The sequence below is a fragment of the Pinus tabuliformis genome, chromosome 2_2 (genome assembly GCF_031772625.1).
Source record: "Pinus tabuliformis cultivar Carrire ecotype Pingquan chromosome 2_2, CPIR1, whole genome shotgun sequence".
Taxonomy (NCBI): Eukaryota; Viridiplantae; Streptophyta; class Pinopsida; order Pinales; family Pinaceae; genus Pinus; species Pinus tabuliformis.
In genome coordinates this window covers 778,896,519-778,919,860 of record NC_142300.1, presented here as the reverse complement: position 1 = coordinate 778,919,860, position 23,342 = coordinate 778,896,519, and the positions used below count along the sequence as shown (strand labels likewise).

Here is a 23,342-nt window from a genome sequence, read left to right as displayed (position 1 = left end):
TTTCAATTAACAAAATGGTGACTCCATTGGGGAGTGAATGGTTTGTTTATTTTGTTACTGTTGTTTTCTTTATAAACCACAGACGGAGCCTCATGTTAAGCCAGCTAGCCTTTGAACTGCTTTCGCTATGTAACTACAAAGTAGATCAATGCCGCTTCAGTCAATCTCTGGGTTGGTTTATGAACTAAACATCTAACTTGCAAACATCCTAAGTTCCCTAGTGGTAGCTCAAATAACCTCATTAGATCAACCTCTATACTTTGTGTTTACTGACTATCATTAGCTCAGCCTAAATCCCTGAACTTAGCTGTAAACTGTGAGTGAAAACCAAGCTCAGTCTCGTCCCTGGACCATCGCGCTATCTCTCATTGGAAATATGGATGCATCGCACCTCCCGTGTGTTGTAGGTGAGATGCATCCCTATTTCCCTATGTTACAGGTGCGATGATTGAGTAAGACTGTTTTTGCCTCGAGATTTTGGTTTTTTCTTCATTGTCTTCAGCTTTATTTGGTAGTTTTGCTATCTATGATCATTATATCACTGTCAAAACCATATTCCTTTGCATTATTCAGCCTTTGTTGATAAGTAATTGTGAATGCTTTTTATGTATTTTTCATCATTTACAGTTCTCCTTTGCAAATAGTAGCTTAATCGAACTGTCGTCTTTTGATTTGAAAGTGTCACAAGTGTCGTTTTCAGTCAAGAAAAAGAGTGTCATAAAGAATTCTCTTTTAGATAGCCAATTACACTGTTGCTAGTGTATTTGATTTGAATTAATAGTATTTCAAGTGTCGAAAGGAATTTTAAATTTGAAATCGCAAAGTGTCGTCTTAGTCTTCCTTTAGTTTTTTTGAATTAAAAATCGCAAAGTGTCATCTTAGCCTTCCTTTCACTTTTTGAAGAGAAAATTGTTAGTACTATCACTTTGAAAGAAAGTTCAGATCTGTACTTATTTTTCTTTCCTCATTCTCACATTAAGGAAACTGAAAAACAATACTTGCATGTGCATTCGCATTTAGACTGCATGCTGAAATTGATTTAGGAAAAGTGCATCTAGTGTGTGCTCTCTCCTCTATGTTGAAAGAATTTCATCTTTCTTTCCTTAGTAGCTAGGATTTTCATTGCAAAAAAAGTAAACGACTATTTATCATCTTAGATTGCATATTTAGGAATTGTATATCTACATCACGTGGTGAACCTTAAAGGAAAACTTCTTAAGAAAGATCAACTATAAAATAAACCTCAATGAACCTAAGATGTATCTCAGTGTCGTAAAGCCTGGTAACTATCTGTTTCATTGTAGGTTTGGTGATTCCTCCTCTTTGAGACGACAAGTGCTAGTATGGACTTGTGCTCCCACATATCGTCGCGTATATATTAGGAGACCACAATAGGCTACATCCTTTATCCTTAGGAAGCCATGTCTACCACCCTATCGATCGCAATGCACTGAACACAACATTCGGGAAGATTTACTGCCACACTGTAAAAAGTATTCTATAGTTTAGCGATTGGTTTGGTAATCCCTCTACCCAGATTTCCAGAGTAGTCACTTTCGTTGCTTTTCAGACTCCTTAAAAGAAAAGGTCCATCTGAGCACTTGTCACTTCAGGCTCATTAAAAATCGAAGGTGGCTAGAGTCATCTTTAGCTTTTTCTCGACTCTCAAAAATTGAAAAAGAAAGTTGTGTCAAAGCATCATAAAATTTATTTTAATCGTAATAACATCACTGTTCTCTCATTGGTTTTAGGTTGAGAATAATGGACTCTATCAATCAAGGATTTCCCCTTGGAGGAAATCCTAGTCCCTTCTCCTCTTGGGGGGATGTTGGTGCTCGAAACATGGCCACATTGTCCCTTCCAGGACTCACAATTGGCCTGCCAGTATGTATTTTCTCGACCTCTGTTATTCAAAACACCGCAATTCCTTAGCAATCTAATTAGCAACTAGATGATACTAAAGTTTCTCCCCTACCTTATACTTCATTTGTTTCTCCCTCTCCTTCTTCCTCTTCACTTGGTGAAGCTAGTAATGCTAAAAAGCAAGTAACTGAGAAGAAGAAGAAAGGGAAGCAGAAGAAGAAGAAGAAGAATCCAATGGCAAAAGGGGGCAACCGTGCATCGCCTAGCGAAAATCCACACAATGCACCTTCTAAACCTAAATCTCCATGTGTCATTTGCAATGGATACCACTATCATCGAGATTGTCCCTGCATCCCACGGATCCTGAGGGACTGGTCTCCCCGCTTGCACAATCCGGTGTCTTCAACCTCTGACGATCATGTTGAGAGCACACCATCAACTAGTGAAAACGAAGCCAATGGAAAGAAAGGAAGATCTAAATTTCCTTGTAGACTGTGTGAAGGCGATCATGTCCTCCACCGTTTTCCTTTCCTAGATGAAGCTAAAAGAGTCTTGGGTAACCGTCCTGCGTCATCACAGTGATTTCCTCCTGGATACAAGAAACTCTTACTGAGTCCATTGCTAGTTGAAAATCTAACTGACACACCGTTGTTGTCGGTCAAAGCACCTACCATTGAAGATAAACCCTCTGAGTCCACACCAGACCAAAGTCAACAGGTCGAGACGGCAGTTGACCCAATCTTGTCTTCAGAAGGTCCACCTTCAGATGATACTGTCGCCAAAGAGAATGAGAATGACACTGTTCAAATTTTTTTCGTAAACCCAAAATCTGATGAACATGGGGGAAATCTACCCATCCCTTTACCGCTGGAAGGAATATTGTCAGAGATTTATTCGGATGTTTATTCGGTCCCTCCTCCAAGCAATCTAGTTGTTTCCTTCAATTGGAATCTACTAGGGAGAACCTGCCTACCATCTAATGTACCATTCCAAATCATAATACAAGCTTACAGAATGATCATGGCTGGTACTATCATAGATGAAGGGGCTTCTGTAAGTATCCTTTCCTCAATTGCTTGGAAAGCGCTTGGTTCGCCATCGCTTCTGCATGAGATTCAAGATCTGACAGGCTTCAACAAAAGAACCAGTCAACCGTTGGGGATTCTTCCAAATTTTCCTATAAGTTTGAGAAGGAAAACCATTCATCTAAACGTGATGGTAGTCCAAGGGCCTTTAGATTACAATCTACTCCTCAGACGTGACTAAATTTATAGCATGGGAGCTATTGTTTCCTCACTCTTTTGAGTGATGCGTTTTCCACATAAAGGCAGAGTGGTCCACCTAGTTGACCAACTTTCATTCCCTGGTTCAAACACAACTATTAGTCAAATACCATCCCTAACTAGTCTTTTTGCACAAGTAATGTCTCATCAATCTTCAGTCCATCCACCTGATGATCATGAGTGCTTCGGTGATTATGAATGAAACCTAGGAGGCATGCGCCTTGGTCTGCTTCGACAGGAAAACCCTAGATATAATGTAGGTTTCTGCATAGGAATATAACTAGTTTGACAATCTTGTATGTTTAGGAAAATGGATCAGACTGGAAAAGGACTCCCTCGTCAAAGGTTATGTGATTGGCACTGACAACAATCACCTCTGTCCATTTCGATGTACATCGCCAAGGAAGTTTTTTGGCTGCCACGTGGATGGAACGATCTTGCTAATGCAAGAACTTCCTTATGGTAACCTAGAAACTCTACTTCATTATACCTGGGGGCATGCAAAACTTTTCGCATACAAGTGAAAAATGACCTTTAATTTTCTTGGTTTGTAGGCTCTTAACCCTTTAAACTCATAGGTTGGTCATTCCTAGCTTGCATAACGAAAGGCTCCGAAGTAAAGTTTCGAATGGGGCAAGCTCCATAAAAATGAACCTATCGATGAGACATCCTTATTATACGACTGGCATGAGCAATTTTATGCAAAGTTCAAGCTCGTTAAAAAATAAACTTAGTCACGAGCAGTTTTATGCGAAGTTCAAGCTGATTAAAAAATAAACCTAGCAATGCACAAATTTTCCCCCAGAGTTTAAGCTCATTAAAAAAAATGAACCCACCTTCAATAAAAAACCATTGCGATCTCATGACTATCATCTTTTGAACCTTGGTCATGTTCTTACCATCACCTCCACTGTTTCTAAGCCGATCATATGCCTCCATTTGATTGTTTACCCTTTTGAGGAATAACTGTGATGAGTGATTCTATTAGCCACCTTCTTTACACTATTGTGATTGAAAAGTTCCAAACCATACCTAGAACCAGTTGCTATCCAAAAACATGAGTCGTTCCTCAATAAACGAGTCTCCTTTAAGCTCTTTTCATCTGACTCGTAAAATATGAAACGATTGTCGAGCAATTGGCCTCTCCAGCTTGTTAAAGAGATCGAAAGTGCCATCCCTCCTCTAGATTTTAATCTTTTTGGACTTGAGGGATCATTACACAAAAATATCGAGCGCTTGTCTTGTTCAGCTCATCAAAACTATCGAAAAGTCATCCCTTTCATATTATTTTACACTTTTTCGGACTTAAGGGATTACATTACGAAAGGGACCACTAGAGTTGCTTTTATGTCTCTTTTAGACTCTCTAAAATTGAAAAGGACTGAGTTCTCTTTGTCGTTAAACTCGTTAATAGAATAGTGACAAACTTGACCATGTAGACAAGGGCGAGTTTCACTATCGCTACGCTCATTAGAACATAGCGACAGGTTTGCCCGAAGGGCAAATTATATAACAATCATATGTTATTCTCCTCAAGCTTGACAAAAGTAAAGAGGTATTGGTCAGCAATGCCTGGGGAAAAAGGGAAGAAAACTTGAATAACTTCATTGGTAGCAGGTCGCTCTTGAACATGACGCTTTCACTTTGTCACCATGATTGAGTCGGGTTGGGTTATTTCATTCACTAGTCATATCACCATTGGTTTGTCGTACCATCCATTTTGTGGTTAACGCTACTAATCCATTTCAGTTTCGCCAATATGTTCAAGAGAAGTCGCTCAGAGAATTCACCAACCTAGCTAACGCCTCATCCACTGTTGTACCTTCACTCTCCATTTTTCATGACCGCCAACCTGAACCTTATATCATCAGATCGTTTTCACCTCCACAAAATCATTTTCTCCGTTCTGTGTCATAGATATGGGATTCATTAAGTCCCTCCTATGACTGGTCACTTCTTGTTGACGTCAGCTCATTATCCAAGAAGTTGACTTAGGAACAATCCTTTCAGTACTTTGAAGCTTGCATGCCTGAATGGCAAATTTCTCACTTCCTGCAATAGGTTTACATAAATGGCCTTCGACCGAAAGATTTTGTGTGGTGTTCAACATCAGCTCATGTATTCACACCATGTGAATTGTACTGCAGTATCTTGAGGGTCATTATCATTATCGATGATTCCTCTCATGCCTGTTAATAGCTTACATCATTGGCTAGTAATCGGGCGATGTCTTTCCATGTTCGACATCAGAACATCTTCTCATATGGATCGACTTTTACTTCAGGCAATGATTGAACGAGTCTGAAGACCCCTGATCTATTCTAATCCATCTGGGCTGCGATATATTGAGGAAAATAAAGACATCAAATGTACATCATTGCTGCACAGATAATCATCCAAACTAAGGGATGATGGCTCTACCAGAATCATCAGTCTGCCACACAGACGATTATCTGTCTTATGTACATGAAAATGAATTTATAAAGCTGAGCATGGGAATTCCTGCCTCAGCTAGATCATGAAAATATTATGAATATAATGTATTGTATTGTATCTTATTACAGGTCACCTTCTAGTTTTAAAAACCTCGGATCCTCATTATAAAGCATTTCACCTGACATCAAAAGATTTACGACCCCATGCTTTAGGGGGCAGCTGTTGTAGACATATTTGGGCACTGCAACACCAATCACATATGTCCATAAACCAAGGGCTTCTAAACCCCTAAAATTTTTGTTTCATACACTGAAGGAACAAGGTCAGCTAGTTACATCATCTCCCAGAAGTTCTTCGAGAAAAACTACTCAGAATTGGTCAAAACTAGACCATACAGACTGCTCCATGCATAGGGTGCGATGCATCTCACCTATTACACATGGAGGGTGTGATCCATACTAGAAAGCCCTTCTGTAGGGTGTGATGAGAAAGGGCAGAAAAATGGCAGAAGAAGTTTGCTAGGTGGAAACTCAAAGAATATTCTAGAAACTATTCATATGACACTTACCTCTCTAAATTCGCCCAGGGATGAGTAATATATCATGAAATCTCCAAGTGGAACCAAGAACTATCACTAAAATGACACTAATAAAAATCCCAGAAGCTGACTCCCTCTCTTGCAAACATCTATATATGGATCCCTCATCCTAGAGATCCAAGGGCTGGAATTTGTAATTTGCAAAGGAAGTGTTGTTGGTTTCTCATTAAAGACATTGATTGGTGATCTTGCTTTGTATGAGGTGAAGAGGGCTTTCATGCTTGGAGGATGATGCTAGACTAGACAGCTTGGTTGTAGTCCTCTCTTCTACTACTTCTATCAATAAAGCTATTTGAGTTTTCCTCCATATGCTTGTATATCTCTGAATCTTGTATTTGTATATGCATTTATGTGGTTAATGTACATCTGATCCTACATTGTTTACGGTTATAGATCTCTATGATTTGATGGTATTTTGTTGCTTTGACACTATAGGTGTTCTTTGAAGTGGGACAAGTGAGAAAGGAGTGGCGAAATCTCTATCAAAGGAGAGAGGAAACAAGCAAGGAGACTAACGAAAGATTGAGGTTGGTACTCTCTGCTTCTCTCTCATCTATCTCTCATAATGGAAAACACAAGTAACTTTAGTTTGTTTGTTTCTAGGATAGATACCCATCTTAGTGGGACTAGTAGCTCTGAATGGACACTAGTTTGCTCTGGAGTCGCCATTTTTTTATCGGGAAAACTAGTGTCCATTCAGAGATGTTGGTCCCACTAAGATCGGTAGCTATCTTAGAAAAAAGCAAACTAAAGTTACTTGTTTTTTCCTTTATGAGAGATAGATGAGAGAGAAGCAGAAAGTACCAACCTTAGCGTTTCTCTAGTCTCCTTGCTTGTTTCCTCTCTCCTTGGATAGATCTTTTGCCACCCCTTTCTCATTTGTCCTACTTCAAAGAACACCTATAGAGTCAAAGCAAAAAAATACCATCAAAGCATAGAGATCTATAACCATAAATAGTATAGGATCAGATGTTCATTAACCATATAAATGCATATACAAGTACAAGATTCAGAGATATACAAGCATATGGAGGAAAACTTCAATAGCTTTATTGATAGAAGTAGTAGAAGAGAGGATTACAACCATACATAATGTTCCATGCATAGGGTTCGATGCATCTCACCTATTACACATGGGGGGTGCGATGCATACTGCAAAGCCCTTCTATGGGGTGCGATGACTGAGGGCAAAGAAATGGCAGAAGCAGTTTTCTAGGTGGAAACTCAAAGAATCTTCTAGAAACTACTCATATGACACTTGCCTCTTTGAATTCACCCAGGGATGAGTAAGAGATCATGAAACCTTCAAGTGGAACCAAGAACTATCAGTGAAATGACACTAATCATAATCCCAGAAGCTGACTCACTCTCATGCAAACATCTATATATGGATCCCTCATCCTAGAGATCAAAAGGATGGAATTTTGTAATTTGCAAGGAAGTGTTGTTGGTTTCTCTTTGAAGAAATTGTTGGGTGATATTGCTTTGTATGAGGTGAAGAGGAATTTCATGCTGGGAGGATGATGCTGGATCAGACAACTTGGTTGTAATCCTCTCTTCTACTACTTCTATCAATAAAGCTATTTGAGTTTTCCTCCATATGCTTGTATATCTTTTAATCTTGTATTTGTATATGCATTTATATGGTTAATGTACATCTGGTCCTACATTGTTTATGGTTATAGATCTCTATTATTTGATGGTATTTTGTTGGTTTGACTCTACAGGTGTTCTTTGAAGTCAGACAAGTGAAAAAGGAGTGGTGAAAGCTCTATCAAACGAGAGAGGATACAAGAAAGGAGACCAGCGAAAGATTTAGGTTGGTACTCTCTGCTTCTCTCTCATATATCTCTCATAAAGGAAAACACAAGTAACTTTAGTTTGTTTGTTTCTAAGATAACTATCTGTCTTAGTGGGACTAGCAGCTCTAAATGGACACTAGTTTTCCCAATAGCAAAGGGGTCCAATGATTTTCTTCTTAGTGATTTGGGTATCCTAAAAAAATTTTCAGTGAACTAGATCACCAATGAAAAAGGATTATCAAATTTGCATTTTTTTTGGGATTCACTTCTTACTGTCAACTAGATCACATGTGTGTTAACTATGTAAAATTACAGTCTCTTAGAATTGCTAAATAGGACATTAGAAGGTTTGAAACATTTTCCTTTCATCTCTTTCTCTAATATGTTTATTGGAGTAGAACCATGATGTAGTCATGATCTTTGATGGATGGAGTGGCATTGGGAAAATCATCTAGGAGGATCTCATCAGATCAGTTGCATAGTGTTGAGTTCATCATCAGAGTTCATTTCATTGTCAACACTCAGTTCATCATCAGTGTTAACTTTATCCACTGTTGATTCAATTATTCATGGTGTTCTGGTTCATGTTTATCGTCGTGGTGATTATGCGTGTCATGTGGTGTTTAATGTCGCATTCTGACAAAGGTGTTTATAACGGGTTTATTTATGGTGGAAATAAATACCAAAGTGGCTAAACCTAAGACCTAGCCCTAAAGATATGGTGTCAGACATATGTTAAAAACCTAATTACATAAACCTATGCACTAAACTATTTCAAAAGACCCATATTCAGATCTTATTGACCAAACAATACAAACAAAGTATAACCAAAACATCTAAGCTATGTCAGAGCCGTGTTTCATGTGAACACGGAGGTCGCATGACCGTGGCAGTAAACATTACAATGCAATATAGTCTAACCGCGTGAAGGTAAGCCATAACTTTTGGCGGCAGGTGTCACATGAACATTCGAAGCACACCGTTAGTGGAACCGTAGGAGGGTAAGCCACAGATAAGCCCTAACTAACAGGGCCTTGGGAAGCTGTCACATCTAGAGTCAGCAATCAGTTTTGAAATCGTTGGTACAAACCTCCACGATGTCCACCTGTGGTAAGATGGTAAGAATGTAGCAGTGACATGGTCCAACTCACACCGTTAGTTGACCGTCAGGATAAACCAAAGTCTATTTTGGACTTTTGTCTGTTTTGTGGCATAAATGTAAACCCTCCAACCTGCACCTTAACACTAAGGTGTCAACCAATCATAAGACCGAGCACATTCAACAAAAACTCCAGTTAGAACATGCCAAACCTGGGGAGTAGGAGTTAGAATGTACCTAATGCCTTATAAAGTCACCAACTCGATCATAGAAGAGTTCATGGGTGGTTTTAGAAGTTTGTATGAAAATTCTAGAGATTATATGATGATTTGTTTGCAGTATAAGGGGAGTATCTGGATTTGGAATTGGGAACCGTGATAGGCATTGGAAATCTATTTTAGAGAGAATTCTTTTGATAGATATTGGAAGTGTCTGCGTGTACATTCAGTTTGGTTCATTTGATATGTAACTGACCTTCTCGGATTCAATCCTAATAAAGCATTCACTTATCTTAAAAGCAGACCTGAAGACATAGTCCATCAGTGATGAGCTCCGTAACCAACGTCGTTGTCTAGTATCATTGTTTTATTATGCAAATTCAAGCTTAATTATGTTTCTTAACTTATTAATTCAGTCTTAGATCAACTATTTTTCCTTTAGTCTTCCACATTAAGCACTTAAGGTTAATAATCAAATTCATTGTTGGCAATTAATCAATTCTACTAAAATTTTAGTTTATTCTTGATGCCAGATGATATAATTTGGTATCAAAGTAGGTTGCATTTGTAGAATTTTTCTAGTGAATGTTAATCAAGTCAAAGTCGCAACGTGGATAAGGAACACTTCAAGATTTTTATCGAGATATTGGAAAGTGAAGAGTCACTCACAAATCGACCATGATAGGATCTGATACAGGTGAAACTCTTGAAGCAAAGATGAGCAAGGAACAATTTCATAAAGTTTTTTTTAGCATATAGTATATATTGGGAGAACTCTACAAAGATAAAAATGTGAGTCATGCAACTTCTTCTTCAAAGACATCGAAGAAGGACAAGGGTAAAGGCAAGGCTGATAAACCTCCTCCTCCATCATCTCCGTCATCTCCATCATCATATTCTTCTTCTTCTTCTTCCAGTTCAGAATCTAAAACATAAAATAAACCTAAGAGAACATCTCTTTTGAAACTTCATGTAAAATCTGAGTTCCCTGGTTATGATGGCGAAATGAATCCTGAAAAATTAGATAACTAGATTAAAGAGATAGAAGTATATTGTCGTATTCAGAATTTTGACGATGAAATGAATATTTAGTTAGCTACGCTTAGAATGGGGGGAATAGCTTTAATTTCGTGGGAAAGTAAAGTCAAATAGATATAAAGTGGAAAGGTAAAGTCATCTCTTCATGGTCTAAGTTTATAATAGCTCTCAGGAAATAATTATATCCTTTGGGACACATGCCACAAGTTGTATTTCACTGGTAGCATTTGAGTCAAGGTAAGGGGCAGAATGTTCAATATTTTACTTAGGAATTCATGAAGAAAAAATTGGCGCTTGTTATTCCATTGGATACACGTGAAACTTTATTAAAGTACATTTGTAGTTTAAATTCATATTTACAACATACATTATTGATGTTTATTCCTGATGACTTTGATGAAGTGTGTGTTCAAGACTTAGGTGGTAGACCATTCAAGTTTTCACCAAAATGATCCAAACAATTTGAAATCAAGGATTCTAATGGCAATAAGAGGAAGGGCAATTCGAAGGGAAATAAATCAGCGACAGCTTGGAAGGAAAGACCTACTTTTTATCATTACCAGAGAGTCGATCGTGATGAATCTAGATGTTGTAAACTTCATCTTGAACTTGAGCCAAAGAAGTTTCTTAAGGAGAAGGATGAAATGAAAGAAAATGTAGCAATCCAACAAGATCTAGGTTGGTGATGAAAGGAGGATAAATTCGATAGTTTCAACAGGTAAAACCTCTCATACCGGTTCAAGTTCTAGTACTTCTTCATCTTCTTCAAACGTAAATGACTTGAATGAGGATAAAACAGTTGAACTATTTCATATAAAGATAATTTCTAAACATACAAAAATAGATACAATGTTTGACAATGGATCACAGGCAAATTTGATATCTGAATATTTAATTAAGAAGTTGGGTTTGGAGACACGGAATCATCCAAGGCCATACCCATTAGGTTGTCTCAGTAAATAAACTTAGATAAATGTCACAAAGTAGTGTCGGTTAAAATTTGCCATTATAGCTAATTACATTGATGAAGTGCAATTAGATGTGGTTCCAAATATGTGGAGTAGCGCTAGGAAGTCCTTATCTTTATGATCGTGATGCACTATTTTATAGGAAAGGGCATAAATATCACCTTAAGAAAATTGGGGTTGAATTTATCGTCACGACAAATAAAACTAAAACTCACTTGGATGCAGTTATTGCCAATCACGTGAAGTAATTAATAATTTCAAATAAGAGATTTATACTCATGTTTGTAAAATAACATCATAAGAATCGACATGATGCTTGTAAAGGTTGTGAGTCTCAGTTTAAAGATAGTTTCGTTGAAGCAGTAGAATCTTTTCCATGTCTATTTAAAGAACCAAAAAATCTTGCTCATAAACGGGAAATACAACATAACGTACATTTGATGTCCAATGCTCCTCTTCCTAACGTCTGAATGTCTCATTTCAGTCTGAGTTGGGAAGTTATAATTTTCAGGGTTGCAAATTAGTATTGTGGAAAGTTAGCTTTCTCTTGTAATACATCACCATTTCATGTTTTAAACAGTTTTAAAGCCTCATCTCGTTGGAGAACTAAACAACTAAACGCATGTGAAACTTCAAATTAAAAAATGGTAGCAGTTCCTCTAAACCTTTAGCAAATCAAATATGATGCTAGTAATTATACAATAAGTACAATTTTGTTTCATAAAGAGAAGCATGTTTGTTTTCATATCGAAGCATTTTCTAAAGCAACATCAAAGTATCCAACACATGATAGGGAAATTTATTCTTTGACGAAAAGTGTTAAACAATGGAGACATTAGTTAATGGGCGAAGAAACAGTGATTCAAAAAAGTCAATAGCCACTTCAATACCTTCAATTTCAAGCTAAGTTGCAGTAGTATTCACATTATTGTTTGATGGGTCTATTGTAGAAAGTCCACTTAGTAATCAGGAATCAGGAAGGTACATCAAACCAAGTAGCTGATATGATGTCAAGGATTTAGTTGAAGGTTTTAGTTAGCATGAAAAATATTTTTTTAGTACATATCACCTATATTGAACAATACCCTCTACGTACTATTTTCAAAGATATTCATGAATCACTAACTAATGATGCATAGATGGAAGAAAAAATCATCATGTTTACGACGGGTTTTTTAACCATCTTGGAAATTTGTGCATATTGAATATGGATGGAACAATTCATAGGTTCAAAATGTGCCATGGTAAGCATCATTCTGGTGGTCGAATGTGGTCTTACATCAACAAGGCAAAGTGGATAAAGATAAGGAGAGTGAGCGAGCTCTAGCCTCGTCTCTACTTAAAATCAAAACTTTTGGTGGTCTAAAGGATTTCAAGTGGAGAGTATTGATTGAGGAGTATCTCATCAGATCACTTGCATGGTGTTCAATTCATCGTCAGCACTTAGTTCATTTTCAACATTAAGTTCATCGTCAACATTAAGTTCATCCAGTGTTGATTCAGTTCTTCATGGTGTTTCAGTTCATTTTTATTATCATGGTGATTATGGGTGTCATTTGGTGTTTAATGTCACATTGTAACAAAGGTGTTTGTAGTGGCTTTATTGATGGTGGAACTAAAGGCCTAAGTGGCTAAACCTAAGACCTAGACCTAAGGCTATGGTGTCAAACATAAGTTAAAAACCTAATTACAGAAACCTATTCACTAAACTATCGCAAAAGACCCACATTCGGACCTTATTATCGACTAAAATATAAAGACACAGTCTAACCATAGTAGCTAAGGCACATCATAACCATGTTTCATGTGAACACTGAGGTGGCATGACCTTCGCAGCAAACATTACAATGAAATACAGTCTAATTGCACCGAGGTAAGTCATAATTGTTGGTAGTTTTTTTCACATGAATAGTTGAAGTGCACCGTTAGTAGAACCGCTTGAGGGTAAGATTCGGATAAGCCATAACCAACAGAGCTTTGGGACACTCTCACATGCAGAGTCAGAAAGTGGTTACGAAATCGCTCGAACAAACCTGCACGATATCTGCCTATGGTAAGACTGCAACAATCACATGGTTGCAGTTAGACAGCGTGCACCATTAGTTGATCGTCGGGATAACCGAAAGTATATTTTGGGTTTTCATTTTTTTGGGGCATAAATGTAAACCCTCCACCATGCAACTTAACACTAAGGTGTTAACTAAGCATAAGACAAAGAACATTCAACCAAAAAATTAGCTACTACATGCCAAACTTGGGAAGCAAGAGATAGAATGTACCTAATGTCTTATAAAGCTAGTAACTCTATCACTGAAGAGTTCATAAGTGGTTTTAGAAGTTTGTATGCAGATTCTGGAGATTATAGGCTCATTTTTTCTAGTATATAAAAAGTATCCAGAGTCGAAATTGGGAACCATGATAGCCATTGGAAAGCTATTTCAGACAACGTTCTTTTGAAAGTGATCAGAAGTGCCTGCATGCACATTTAGTCTGTTTCATGTGTTGTGTAATTGACCTTCTCAAATTCAATCCTAATAAAGCAGTTGCCCATCTTGAAGGTAGACCTAGAGACGTAGTCCACCAAGGACGAACTCTGTAATCAATATTGTTGTATGGTATCGCTATTTTATTCTACAAATTCAAGCTTACTTATGTTTCTTAAGTTATTAATTCTGTCAGAAATCAATTTTTTTCCCTTCAGTCTTCCACATTCAAGACATAAGGTTAAAAATCAAATTCACTGTTAGCAATTGGTCAATTCTACTTCAATTTTAGTTTATGCTCGATTTGATATGAGCAAAGGAACATGGAAATGTTTGAAAATTTTCTAAAAGATTCCCTTGCATATCTTTACATTTTTTGAGTCCTAATACCATTCACTAATTAGATTTCTCAATGTAAATTTCAATCTTTATAATTTTGATGAATTTATTCAATATGAATTTAACTGGCACAACCACATTAATAAATGTGGTTGATAAACTTTGATAGGCCCATATCAATCACCTATATCAATTATCAATAATATTAAGAATTAATGTTATTAATGTCATTATCAATAATATTAATATAAATATATGAACCATATTAATAATAATTAATATTATATTATTATTATGATATCAAATAATAATAATAAATGTACATTATAATAAAAATTATATTAATAAAAATTCAATAAATAATAATGATGCAATTATGAAATAAACATTTAATAAAAATCAAGGAACAATTTAAATCTAGCTGATAGGAAATTCAACTTTAAACACTCCACTAGAGCATAATCATTAAAAGCTTGTATCTTGCAAAAGACACTCAGAACAATAAGAAAAGTTGAACCAATTAAAATTAGCAAGATAATGATCACGACCATTCACACTTTCGAACCAATCCCTTCTCACATTGTCTTTAGTTTTTGCATAATGTTGAGAAGAAAAGGGTGGCGAAATCTGAAAACCATCTATTGATTTCACTCTTGATATAGCTATAAATGTTAGTACCTACCTCTCTCTTTCTCTGTCAGGCCATGAGGTAAATCCTCAAAATGGACTGTGTCTATTCATTTAGACTTTTCATACTTATATACATAAGGGGGTGACTCTTGAGTTTCACCTCATGATGACTCTTCCTTTTCCTTTAATCGTTATTTACATTATTTACAACTGTTCACCCAATCTCCATGATTAGGTGTCAACATTCCCCCCCTTAATTTGAAGGGATGTTGGTGATTCCAAGCATCGTTTTGAATCTTTCATTCTTTTCTCTTCCAAGCGCTTTGTCGAAGATGTCTAGAATCTGCTCATTAGTGGAACAATGGCATAGATCGATTGTCTTTGCCTCAACATGATGCAAAATCAAATGATATTTTGTATTGATGTGTTTCGTTTGATCATGGAACTTTGGGTTCTTGGCCAGCTTTATTTTATAGGTTGTTGGGTAGCAGAAGCCCTGTGCAACAGTCATGGACCGCAAAGCCCATAATTTTTGGTAAAAATAGGATAAAGACTTTGTGGGATGCACGGAGCACGATTTGTAATAAGTCAAAGTTAAAGGGGTTGTCCGCCCAAAAATAATGTAAAGAAATGTAAGTTGAGTCAGCCAACCCATGGATCGCGGTCCATGGAAAGGTATAAATAGAGCGAGGCTCTATGGGTAGAGTAGTTTTGAAGTTTGATTATATGGTTTTGGATCTGGCATGTAACGAGTTTTTGAGAAAGTAGTCTGAAATTGTCTGTAAGTCTGAGTTGAGGGTTGGGGTAGTGGATAGAGGCTCTGCAACTATGTGCGTAGAGGCCGGGAAGAGTCCACAACTGTGTGCACAAACCCCTGCAGATGAGTCCATAGGGCAGATCTGGATGTATTGGTGATAAGTGGAAATAAAGATAAGTTCCTTCTAAGAATTTGGTATCGAATCTGAATTATCACGAATCTGGCATTTTTTATGATTAATAAGACTATTTTGATCTCTGCACATATGATTGTTGGTGGGCTCTAGTATTGCAGCAATAATGCTGCAACTCCTGGGACTCTCATCTTTAAATTTATCAACCCGGTAGTACGTAACAAACTTGGAAGCGACAGTGTTGTATGCACAAGTACTAACTCTTGTTGCAGCTATCACTTGGTCAGCTGGCACAAGTCCTCCAGGAGATTAAGCCAACTTCTATGAGCTCTTAGAAGAATCTTTTTAACTGATGGATGAAAGCTAACTCAAAGGAAGCTAATCTATTTGCGAAAAGAGATTGGAAAACTGAAGGAAAGCGCAAACCCTAACAAACCCTAATTCTACTAGCTAGTCCTACTGATGCAAAGGAGAGAATGAAAACTACTGAAAGAGATTCCATTACTTCTATGAAGGTAAAATACATGTGTCTAGACTACCTCTATCTGAGGAAAACATCTTTTTGTATTTTTGATTAAGTCGTCAGTTTCATCATGCATATGCTTTCACTGTTCTTTGACTGTGCAGGGGTGGATCAAGGAGGAGAAATGATTGGAAGAGGTCGGGAAGGTTCAGAGAGGGTCTAAGGAGTCCCTAACACCCTTCCAGAGAGATTCACAAAGTTTGGCTATCAAGAAACCTCATTTGTCAGCTTCTACAGGAAGTCTGCAGGGGTTCTACAGGATGTTCAGGAATTTCTACAGGATGTTCAGAAATTTCTACAGGATGTTTAAAAATTGGATTTTGGAGGATGGGTGAGTGAGGGAAGATGAATGAATGGATATGGAGGTAGGATAGGGGTCTGAAGTGGCCCAAGGACTGGTGGATTGAGTGGTGAGAAGGTGTAGATGGCTAAATTGGCTCAAAGAAGGTTGAAACAATGATTGCACAAAAAGGTAGGGTTACGTGGGCAAGAGGACAGATGTGAGACGAGGACCTTAGCTAGGAAATGGAGAAGATGGCTCTGATGAAGCTTAGGTGGATGAAAGAGTGGTACAGATGCTCTGCACCATATACATTCAACTGAATCAACAAAGTCTTGCAAGTAATCAAAGTCCTAGATAATCTAATCTAACTAACAATAAAGTGAATGAACAATAGCTTTATTTGAAAGAGAACCATGTATATCAACTATGCAATGAAACATTTCAGAGATCTGAACACATAACCAACTTCTACAAATGAAAACAGTACACTAAGGATTGCAAGGTAAAGCAAACTAGTGTTTCTGTTTGGGACAGCACGGTTACTTCAATTCTAGCCCCTGATCCAATAAGGAAGAGGTGAAACCAAAAGTGTTTGTTGAGCCTTATTTGGAGCCTTTTTCCTGTTATTATCGTACCAATCTATTCTAATAATCTGAAGCATTCTACTCATAAACATTGACCTAGTTAATCCACACAACTTAATCTGCCTAACAGAAATACATCTGCAAATGCACAAAAGGAAAACAATGATGCTTAAAGGAAAGATAATAGTACATAAAGGAGGCCCTAGGCTCTCAGGTTGGGCCCAACCCTAAGAGCTACGGCTCCTATAGAAAACTCAGAGTTGATATGAAATAGGATCGCTTATCATTATCAAAAAATAGTCATCAGTCAAGAGTTATGCCAAAATGGCTACAAGAAACAAGCTAAAGCTGACAGCACTGTAGTGCAAAAATATGCAATGGTTTCCAAAATTCCCCTATGAAGGCTGAGGCCTTATCATTTATACACCACGAGGGCCCTAGCAGGCCTCCTAAATTTGGGGGACTTGGCTATCCAACTGTTAGTAGACAGTCCCTTTTCCAAAATCTGTTTGGCTGCCTTTAAGATCCGGTTTTGGTGGCCTGTGAGCTCGGAGCTTGGGGGTGAAGATTCCAAGGAAGGGTTATTTAATGTCATAGACAACCCCCCTACGAATCCTCACCTCAAGCTTGGCTGTATTCTAGCCCATGATTGCTCGGTTTTGTTCCAACATGTGTTAAAAAAACCTGAAATAAGCATGTGTTAGCCACCTAGGAAGAGTGACCACCCTTATTCGTACAAATGAAATAAACATAATAAAAATATGATGCATAAGCTATGAAAATGGAGGATTGAACAAGGACTTGAACAAGGATAATTAGGAAAAATGAGCCCAATAAGTTACCCAATTTGGGGCTCATCATCACCCCCCTGCTAAAAGGGTTTCTCATCGTCGAGCAACTAGTCTAGCTCCTCGTCATTAGTTGCTTTGACAGCCTCCCTCACATCCCAGGCTTCTGAAGTAGTGTCCTCTTCACTGTCATGGAATCTGGCCTTCCTTTCTACCTCTTCCCACTGCTTATGCTCTTCTTCTTCTGTGCCTCGTTCTAACAATCTTAAAAGCAAAGGGGGACTTAACTTGAGGCCTATCCAGCTGGCCTGGAGGTTCTGCATAGACTTTTTGTAGAGAGGAAATCGTGCCAAGGCCTCCCTCATTCTATTTGGAGTGTGGTATTCCCCGATTTTGAGGCTGTGGGACAATGTGTTCCACCTACGGGTGCAAGCATGAACACAATTGTCCCCTAATAGTCGCTCCATATCCTCAAAGTGTGCTATGGCTTGAGCCTGCTGATCCATGTACTCTAACAGAGCCTGAGATTTGGTTGCTAGGTGCTGGTGGGCGGATATCAATGCTGTGGGGTCCCCTGTCTCTGCTCTAATCAGCAGTGGTTCTTGTAATTCTTGGTTCATGACATTTCTAACCTCTGGCGCTCTCTTTTCTTTGTGGTTTAGCCATGAGGTCATTGCCATCTGCTGCATTTCCCCTACTTCTGTGTTGGGGTCCCATGAGGTTATATTTGGAAGGGAAAAATTATAAAGGTAGAACTCTGATAGCTTGGCCTTGTCTTCTGATGAACTACTGTTACATAAATCCATGAACTGTTGGGGGTTTTGGATTTGGGAGATACCCCTGTGTGCCAACGGGTTGATTTGGAATTGCAGCCACTGATCCCTAAGGTATAGGCCATAGGATTTGGCCAGCTGTCTACATTGCAGAGCTTTCGTTGTCCAACTGGCCATGCAGGCCAGTTGTGCCTCCTTTTCTTGCATTTGCTACTTTAGAGATTGTATCTCTAGGCCTGCTTGCAATTCTCATTCCTGTAGTTACCGGTTTAGTGCCTCAAGTTCAGCTTGCATTCCTTCTTTTCCTTGAGGCTCTTCTGTGGTGTCCTTGGCTGTTGTGTCCTCTTATTTCCTCTGTCCTTGTAGTTGTAGCTGCTATTTGAGCTGCTCATTTTCTTCCTGTAGCCTGACCTGTTGGATGCTCTCCACATGTCACACCATAGCCAATTCTCTTCTGGCCTCTTTGAGCTACTCCTCCAGAGGACGTATATCTTCTACTCCCTTGGACTTAGCGATTTTCATCCAAGTGTGGGTCCTCAACCTCTCTTCCTCTAGTGCGAGGAAGAGTGGCATTGTGAATTTCTGAGGAATAATCTTTCTAGCCTCCAAGAAGTTATAATAGGATCCCAAGATGGGCTGGGGGCTAGGTTCCATAATTTTCTCAACCACTTCTTCCTTCTGTGGTGATTTGGATGCCCCACCCTCCATTTCTTCGGTCTCCTTTAGTCTAGCCAATGTTTCCTGTAGAATAGTTTCAGCATCCTGTAGAGAGGTTTTTGTGTCCAACCCATTCTTTCCCTCCAGGTGGATGTCTTCGAGCTTCCCCACTCATAAGTGATGGATGCCTTGGAGGGGGACCTCTCCTTTGGTGTGGTATGGGTATCTATAATTGTGATTGGATCTTTTGATGGAGGCTGGGGTCTGCGAGTCTTAATCATCACACTCCTCCTTGCCTTAAAATACAGGGGAGTCTCCATCTTTTTCTTTTCCTTCTGCTTGGGAGAGGTGCTTAGGGTGGCCATCCCAGCTGCTGCCTCCCTAGCTAGAATCTCAGCCGATTTCTCCTTCTGCTGGCCTTTCTTCAGACTTCCTGTAGAAATTCTTGTAGTGGCTGGTTTCTGGCTTCCTGTAGAAGCAGTTTTTGGACTTCCTGTAGAAATGGCCTTCTGGATTCCTGTAGAACCAGTTGGCACTGTTTTAGCCTACTTGGCTTAGGGTGGTTTTTCCTTTAGCTTGGCTGAGGTTGCCTTAGGGGTGCCTTCACTGGCTTGCACTTTCTCATTCCTTTCTGCCCTGCTCTGCAGTCTTTTCTCCATGTGTGTTTGTGTCATATTACCACCCACTGTTTTGGCCTCAACAGCTTGGCATTTTTCTCGTGCTTCTTTCTATTCTTTCTTTAGTGGTTTTCCTGGGGTTTCTTGACCTTTAACTTCCTTTTCTACCTCGGTGTGCTCCTTCTCCTTGATGCTGGAGGAAGTGAGCTCCTCGGCCGAAATTTGGATGTATCATCCTTAGACATATTTCGAAAAATTTCCCACGAGAGAGGGACAGTGTAAGTATGGAGTGAATCCTCCACGAGGAGCTTCATAAGCCCATGATGGGCCAGCTGGTCTGGTGTCCCCTCCCTCATCTTTGTGGCACACTTGATCAAGGATTGCAGGAGGAAGTAGGGGATGCTCAATTTTTGTTCTGAGGGCAGATCCATTTGGTGCCTAAGTTCTATTAGCAAATGGAAATGATAACCATATACGATGTTGAATCGCCCCTCATAGGGACTATACTTCATAATTTGGAGGCTGACTTTGCTCCAAAATGGTTGTAGGCTGGTTCTGTAGACCCCATTCTTGTCCTCTAAAAATTGTTCCTCTGGCAAGAAGAACTCCGTTTTAGCCTTTTGACCCAATTTTCTCTCCTCATTATCCCAAGGTACTCCCATCGGTAGATCAATGAATCTGCTAATGAGTTGTGGGGTGAGTCTTAGGGTCAATCCTCTGAAGTTGACAGTGGCTAGTGTCTTCGATTTCGGCTTCAAGGACCTTAGGAATTCTTCTGTAATTTCATCATTGTGACCTTGAAGTTTGTCACAGAATGACATCCAGTGTGCACGGGAAAATAAGTCTACCACCTCAGGGGTTTCTCGGAGTTTCTTGGAGTCTGAGGGTTCCTTTCGGATAAACACTCTTGGCATGGTGAAAAAGACTCTGTTTTTGCTTGCGCTTTGAGCAGAAATGGAATCCTAGGTGTGTCTCCTTCTTAGAGTGTTAAAAACGGTATCTGCAGGCCTTCTCGTTTACAAAAGAACGACTCGGGATTTCTCTAAATAGACTGTAGGGTTATGTTTCCAACATACACACAATAATATAACGTTCACAATTTTTCGACCGGTTAGCCTTGACAGTGTCTCACTTCTCTACAGGATGAATTTAACTCAGGACTTCATGGAGAAAATATTGGATGCAAACTACGAAGACAATTTCATGCAACGATAAGTAAACTGCTTTTGGATTCGCAAACAGACTTTCTTTTAAATCGTTTTCTACCCCAGCACGTCAAATTCACCACCTTTTGAACTATTGTACATGGGAAAGGTATGTTCGGGCCTACCTCTCTGAGAATTGCCACCCTTGATGTGAACAATCCAAGCTTCTTCGTAACATCAGGCTTCCTTTAGCGCACGGTGGTTCTAGATGACTCTGAGCTGCGGAAGGACATTGGAACAGACCGAGAAGCTTGGGCTAACAAGTTGCAGAGGAGGAGGACACGTACTTGGCTGCAAAAACGATTGCGAGTGCGAATGACAGCAGTTTACCCTGAGTTATTCTACTGGCCAATTTGAAATGATGCAAAATTCATGGTGCAGGGGTGAGCTTTCCAGGCCGATCCATTGTCCGACGTCACAGTCATCATTCCTTGGCATGTCTCTGACTGCCGAATCCTTCCCTCTACATTCACCGCCGCCATTTCTGTCATACTGTCGATTCTCCCCGACTGGACACTTCTCATATATCAACTGCCCGTCCTTTTGGCATAACCAATCCCATTAGGATCCTATGAGGCCATCTGACTGGCTATGGGTGGCAAGTTGAATGGCCACCAACCTTGTTCAATCCCCCCATTCTCACAGTCCTGTAAATTTTAGAGTATAGTTCATGTAATTTGACGAATAAAGTTAGGAACTTACCTGTGCGACCGTGGATGTTTTTTTCAGGCTTCACGACGAGGAATGTTGGATTTTCTTGTTGCTGCTCTGTGCATGGGTACTGGAGCTCCTCTTCCATTGGCTGATGCTTGTTCCAAGACCCTGAGACCCGACTCTCTGGTGGTGAATGCTGCATGCACCGACTTCGTTTGATGTGAGCTGCTGGTGTCTCCATGGTATGTGGTCCAACCGGATCAACTGCTATAGGATACCTGTAGGGCATCCTGTAGCCGTTTCTCCTCATGGGGTGCATGCTGAAACAAAAAAAGTTGTGTTCACGGATGAAGGGTCCTGAAGGTGCCTTGATAGGTAAAGTTTGTAGGCCTCTGCATGCTTTATTTTTCACTCGAAAAAAACAAATTTTTATTTGAGAAAACAGGGTTCTGGTATGACTGTGCAGGTATATTTAACGAGATGGTGGCAATGGTGGTGAAAGGGGATGAAACAAGTGGAGGATGGAAGAAAATAGTGGTTGCATGCCTCCTAAATAGACTTCAAGCTTCAAATCCCTCTCCATAATCGATTCTGGCCTGCCCAAAGGCTCTACAGGATGTTTCCTGCAGAAATGTAGAACTTCCTGTAGAAAGTCCTGTAGGTTCCTGTAGAAGGTTGAACAACGACTAGATTGTGTCCGACCCCTGAAAAAAATGAGCATTCATGGAGGGAGTGGATGTGAGGATGCCTGGTAAGTTGGTAGGGACCCTTGTCCTTGTGCTGGGAGGCTTCCTTTCTGCATTGTGTTCCTGCAACCTGCAACAATTTCGAGGGATTAAACTTGTTTTTTTTCTCTCTGTTTCTTCCTTCTTTTTCTTTCACTTTTTCTTTTTGAAAGAGACAGCAGGGGCGCCTCAATGAGGTTTTCACACCTACTATTTACTTTGGGCGCCTCAAAGAGGTTTTTGCCCAAGGATCTTTTTTTTTTTTTTTTATGATGATGCTCAGGGTGTGGCCATAATAGAGGCAGAACCCTTCTCTATTACCAACACTAATTTTTCCATAGTTTCGATGAACTCTTGCCTCGAAAGAGGTTTCCTATAGATCTTTAGTCGATGCCCATTGACGAGCATGGGGATGGCTTCTTCATCAATGGTCTGGATAAGGAAGGAACCATTGTCATTACATTTGTCCACTGTATATTGTCCTAACCATCTTGTCCTCAACTTCCCTTTGAAATCCTTGTATCTTGAGTCATACAGCAGCGCCCAATCTCCCGGTTGGAATTGCTTCTCATTAAGGTGCCGGTCATGCCATATCTTCCTCTAGAGTTGAACTACTTCTGAGTGGAGGAGGGCCTGCATTCTTTGTTCGTCTAACCCATTCAGCTGCAATAACCTTTCTCGTTGAGCATGGATGAGATCTAGGTCCATCTGAGTTGCCACCCTCAATGTATTGTACTCGAACTCTATGGACAACAAAGCTTTCTTCCCATAGACCAGCTCATAAGGTGTGAAACCGGTTGTGGTCTTCCAAGTGGTGTTGTAGGCCCAGGTGGCCTAAACCAGGCGATCTGCCCATTCCTTTTTGCTGCTGCTCACAATGTTGGTC

General features: G+C 39.4%; 1 pseudogene; it reads right to left on the bottom strand.

Annotated features, from left to right (window-relative positions):
• The window catches only part of LOC149195006 (mitogen-activated protein kinase kinase 9-like), a 43,369-nt pseudogene extending 21,397 nt beyond the window's left edge, over positions 1–21,972 (bottom strand).
• Between the last annotated feature and the right edge of the window lie 1,370 nt (positions 21,973–23,342).